This window comes from Benincasa hispida, chromosome 6, assembly GCF_009727055.1.
Source record: "Benincasa hispida cultivar B227 chromosome 6, ASM972705v1, whole genome shotgun sequence".
NCBI classification, from domain to species: Eukaryota; Viridiplantae; Streptophyta; class Magnoliopsida; order Cucurbitales; family Cucurbitaceae; genus Benincasa; species Benincasa hispida.
Window position 1 is genome coordinate 55,543,967 of NC_052354.1, and position 6,005 is coordinate 55,549,971.

General features: G+C 40.2%; 1 non-coding gene across 1 annotated transcript; it reads left to right on the forward strand.

The window, feature by feature from the left end:
• Positions 1-4,086: 4,086 nt before the first annotated feature.
• Positions 4,087-4,193, forward strand: LOC120080620. The gene has a single exon (XR_005482574.1). It is a non-coding gene; the product is annotated as a small nucleolar RNA R71 (small nucleolar RNA).
• The last annotated feature ends 1,812 nt before the right edge of the window (positions 4,194-6,005 follow it).

Consider the following 6,005-nt stretch of genomic DNA (forward strand, 5'->3'; position numbering starts at 1 on the left):
CTCAAGTCATGCGATCATGCAACATACATACAATAGTAAACTACCCCTCGGTGCAAATTCTACGGCTTCTAATGCTAGAACGCATAAGATATATGCGATAAGTCTATAGAACCTACACATAAGCCTCTATTCTTATTTATGCAATGACAAAGTGACACACACACAAATAAAGCGACCACATTATATCATACCTATTCCTAGGGTGTATGCGATGCAGGTTAGCAAATGGAGCTTATCTCTAAGTTCCCCGTTCTTGCCTGTGCGTTCAAATCCGCTCTCTCGAGTCTTAGATATGGGTTTTAGACTACTCTTCCTAGTATGCCTAAATGATGAATGATGCGCTCATAGAACAAGGTAACCGCATGAACTTCGCTACCCTCTCGGGCAGTTGGTTGTTGCTGACTTCACTTGTAGGCAAGTGTTGCATTAGCTTATAGACAGGCGTTGCCGTAGCTTCACGCTAAGAAAATAAGGTTACTCACATACTCACGCAACGCACACCTCTCGGTGGGTTACTACATGCTTCATATCCCTAATCCACATGACTAAGTATGTGTTACCTAAGCAATCTCACTAAGTGTTGCAATGAAAGTAAGGATGCTAAGCAAAGAAGATGGAGCTGAAGGAAACAGAGAAATGCATTGAAAACAAATTGTATTAATTCCTTAATCATAAAATTTCATACCATACAATATAAGAAAAGAAAGGAAAATGAAATGACCAGCTGGAAGCAAAGACTTGCTTCCAATGGATGTTCGTCAAGGCTGCCGGTGGTGACATGGATGGGCGGTCGAGCTGACTATCCGGAGATCTAGCTCCGATCGGAGGCTCCGATCGTCACTCGAAATGGATGAAGGAGGTGAAGAACTCTCAAACGTCTTCTCACGCATTTTGTCTGGATCGCAGGGAAAACCCTGGGTTGCAGGGACAATCCTCGAACCAGTTGGAATTTTGCTCATCAGCTTCTATTTATAGAGCTTGGATCGTCGACAGCATTGATGGACTGCTCTGATTCTGACATTCAGCGCATTCGTCCTTTTCTGAACCTTTAAAGCTAACGGCATGGTAGATGAAATGTCAACATTATCTTTTGATTTTCCCAAGGTAGATGCGTTGATGCGTTCATTCCACCAACCTTGCATTGTTCCTCCGCATGTGATCGTCTATGCGGTAGTTCGGTTTCCGCGTTTGCGTCCACTTCCTGTATTAGCTACAAAAATAGAACATTGAACGCATAATAACGCATAATAACGGGTTAGCCGAGATTCATCATACTGAACGACGCAAGCTCACTTTCTCGTGAATTCTTAGCATAATTGTCGTATATTCTGCCTAACAACCTTTATAATTCTAAGTAAAAGGCCTAAGATGACATATATTTCTACATGTCATCACCAAGCACAATTCCTTCTTTAACCATGAAATGGCACTTTTCCCAGTTCAGTACCAGATTAGTTTCTTCACATATTTTCAGTATTCTCTCCAAGTTTTTCAGATAGATTTCATATGTTTGCCCATAGACTGAGAAATCATTCATAAATATTTCAACCAAGTCTTCAAGGTACTCGGAGAAGATTGCCAGCATACACCTTTGAAACGTACTGGGCGCATTGCATAGTCCAAAAGACATGCGACGAAAGGCGAACATTCCATATGGACATGTGAACGTGGTATTTTCTTAATCCTCTGGTGCGATCATAATTTGGTTATAGCCTACGTACCCATCAAGGAAACAGAAATAGTCATTCCCTGCTGGTCAGTCGATCATTTGATCAATGAAAGGTAAGGGGAATTGATCTTTCTTTGTCGCCGCGTTGAGTTTCCTGTAGTCCATAAAAATCCGCCAACCTATGATAGTCCTCATGGGGATCAACTCGTTGTTTGCGTTAGGAACAACTGTCATCCCACCCTTTTTGGGAACACGTTGCACGGGGCTGACTCACATGTTATCTGCAATAGGGTAGATAATGTCGGCATCTAACCATTTAATGATTTCTTTTTTAACAACCTCTTTCATTGTAGGGTTCAGTCTGCGTTGAGGTTATATCAAGCCTTTCTGGCTTTCTTCAAGCCGAATACAATGCATGCAATACGTCGGGCAAATACCACTGATGTCTGTAAGTGTCCATCCGATTGCTCTAATATATTTCTTTAGAACACTGAGTGGCGTAGTTTCTTTTTCTTCAGGTAACACTGAGGATATGATGACTGGTAAGGTTTCATTTTGGCCAAGGAATACGTACTTCAAGTGGGTTGGTAGAGTTTTTAGTTTCAGTGTAGGTGGTTGCTCTAAAGATGGCTTCTGTGCTTTTCTTTCTTCATCCAAATTCAGCATTTCTTCATTATTCACTGTCTCTGTTATTGCATGGTAAGTCTCTATGGATCTTGTCGCATCCTCTCTTTCTTCGTTTTCTTCCTCGGACTCCCAATCTTTAATGCAAATGTGTTCATCGTCGAAATCTGATAAGCCTTCCTCATCTGGGAACTTCATTGCCTTGATAATATTAAACCTGAGCCTCTTTCCATTGATGCTCATTGTGATTTCTCCCTTGTGCACATCTATTTGAGCACGACTAGTAGACAAGAATGGTCATCCCAATATGATTGGAACATCTTTATCCACCTAATAATCTAGGATAATGAAGTCTGCAGGTAGAATGAATTTTTCTATTGTTACCAAGACATCTTTTAAGTTTCCATCAGGGTGCACCAAGGACCTGTCTGTGAGTTGAAGAGTCACCGTTGTGGGTGTTAGCTGTCTTACATTCAATTGTTTGAAGATTGAAAGGGGCATTAAGTTCATGTTTTCCCCAAGATTGCATAATGCTTGACCAATGTAGTTCCCTCCTATTGAGCAGGATATTGTGAAACTGCTTGGGTCGCGTATCTTTGGTGGGATTATAGTATTTGATTCTTGTGTTAATGCCACCGTGGCGAATTTTCCCGTGCTTCTCTTCTTTGAGACAATGTCCTTCAAAAACTTGGCATACACTGGCATCTGCTTTATCGCTTCTATAAATGGAATATTAATGTGCAATTGTTTCAATATTTCCAGGAAGCGATGATACTGATCTTCATTGTTTTGTTTCTTTTTCAATCTTTAAGGAAATGGAGGTAGCTACACTTTTCAATGTTTCATGGTCTGGAGGCTTAGAGGTGATCGCATCTTCAGGTTTCATAGTCTCGGACCCCTTTGACTCAGTTTATGACAGAGGTTTCTCTGATTCAATCGCAGGTTACTTCTTTGACTCGGTCTTGCTAGTCTTCTTCCTGACTTCTATCGCTGCCTTTTCACTTCTTAGGGTGATTGCTTGGTAGTGTTCTTTCCCCGTATTCCCCGGATTGTGTGGAAGCTTAGTTGAGCTAGGCAATGTCCCTTGGGGTTCGTTCTTTAGCTCTCCCACAATTTGTCCTATTTGAATTTCTAAATTGCGGATATATGTAGCTTGGTTTTGAATGATTGTTTCATTCTTTTCGATGTATTGCTTCAACAAGTTTTCCAGGGATGATGAGGATGGTGTTTGAGAGATGCTAGCTTATTGTTGTTTTTGTCCATTAGTTCTATGGAAAAACCCTGGCAGTTTCTCTCTCTGAGCCATAGACTGACTGCCTTACTGTTGGTTGTTCTTCCAAGAAAAATTAAGGTGATTTCGCCACCCCGGGTTGTAAGTGTTTGAAAAAGGATATTTTTTGACAAAGTAGATTGATTGAGGATTTCGTGGACACTCCTCAATAGAATGCGATTCTTCACATGCAACACAGCTGGTGCTTGTTTGCTTTATCGCATTGATTTGCCCACTTCGAGTTCCTAAATTTTTTATTGCGATGCCTTGCAACAAATTTATCATCGCATTCATCTGATTTTGCAATGATGCGATGGCACCATTACTTGGATTACCTTCTCTGGGTTTTGTTCTTTGATCGCTTTCTTGCCAATCTACGTGGTTTTTCGAGATGCGATCAAGAATGTTCTTTGCTTTATCATATGTTTTGTCTAAAAGACCTGCTGCTGCTGCCGCATTGGCAGCTGTCTGCGATGCAGAATTTAGTCCATGATAGAAAATCTCCATTTGGAGACAATTCGGCAATCCATTGTGTGAGCAATCGTGTACTAGTCTCTTGAATCTCGCCCATGCGTCACTAAGCGATTCATCTTCTTCTTGTTCAAAATTGGTGATCAATTTCCTCCTTCTGGCATTCTCTGTGGGAGGGAAATACTTCTTCATAAACTTCTCCACAACTTGCTCCCATGAAGTTATCTCTCCCAGTTCGAGAGAGTAAGCCCATTTTCCTGCTTTATCGCATAGTGAAAATGGAAATAGCGTGAGTCGAACCTCTTCTAGGGAAATATTAGGGAACATAAAAGTGTTACAAATTTCAATGAAGCTTCGTAGATGGGCGTGCGGATCTTTACCACGCCGTCCTCAAAACTATCCTGTTGTTTGTATCATTTGTAACATTACTGGCTTCATCTTGAACCTTGATCCATCCAATGCTGGTCTCATGATTCCTGGGGAGAAATCATACAAATTTGGTGACGCATAGTCCTGGATGGGTCTACTGCGATCATTTGCCAATAGGATAGGATTTGCCATTATGTTATTTTTATTTGCTACTCATTCCTCAGGTTGTTCAGCCATTATGTGAACTCTTCCTTGTCGTTTACGTCTATTTTTCTGTCTTTTGCAAAAGGTTCTTTTGATCTTTAGGTCGTATTTAAGCTCAGGAGTATGTCCTTCGCTCATGTGACGCTTGCTTCTTCCTTTACAGATGGAATAGCAATGCAAAAAAGGTCGAAAGCTGTAAAGATCAAAGAGATTTGATGTTAGTGCAATCTATACCATAATCCCCGGCAACGGCGCCAAAAACTTGATGCGTTGGTTTATCATGCGATGATCATACAAGTTTTCCTAACAAAGCCCAACTATAAGCCTTCTTAGGGTACTGGTAAGTCCAGGATCGAATGCAAGGATTACTAAATAGATATGCTACGGACTCTCTGACTCTATTGTGATGGTGATAAAGAAGTAGTGATTTAATTTAGAATTTCTAATACGTTGGAGTTAAACGCGGAGTGACGAAAGGGTAGTGTTGTATCAATTATGTGATGAAGGGGTTGAGAAGAAATTTAGCTAACATTTCTCAAGATTTTGTACAAGTCATGTGATCATGCTACACATAAATATCAAGTACTACATTTCTCAATGCATAATGCCACATTTCCTATTTCTAGGACGCATGCAATGTGTATGGAATGTAGCATATAGAACTTATTTCTAAGTCTCTACTCTTGCTTATGCGATCTAATCTAACTCTCTCAAGCATAGATTCTATCTTTAGACTACTCTTTCAAGTACTCCAAATGATGAATGACACATACATAAGGATAGATAATCGCATAAAGTGCATAGCTTAAGTCATGCTAGCTAAGTACTTCTCAACCCATTCACAAATTTAGTTACTCATGCATGGTATGGAGAGACTAAACATAAATTGAAATGAAGTTTCCATTTTTGCAAATAAAGTGTTGAGTACAAAACAACAAATGGAATGAGAAATATCAAGCTAGGTAAGCAATGTCTTGCTTTCCGTGGCTTTTTACACTACTCTTTATCACTTCAACCTTGTTCCGATTTGTGGACTCTTGCTTTCGTGAGGGTTAGATATCTCTCCTTCGTATTGTTATCCGACAGTCTCTCGACCTCTCTGAAAATCGATTTCTTTCCAAGGATTCTTTCTCTTAGCTTCGCCTCACCTTCTTGCTCTCTCTCCCCCTTTTTTTTCTTGTTTGGTAGCATTGGGTATTTATAGATTTCAAGGTGAAGCAGCTCTTCTTACTAATGATTGCAAAGATGGGCAACATTAATTTTCATACTCTGTTGCACTGTCTGAAAGTCACCAAAAGTTCAATGTACTTGCAACGGTATGGTCTTTAATGGCTGTCAACTGTATTTCGAAATTGACCATTATAAGCTTTACGTCCCATCATGATGTATTATGTTGTT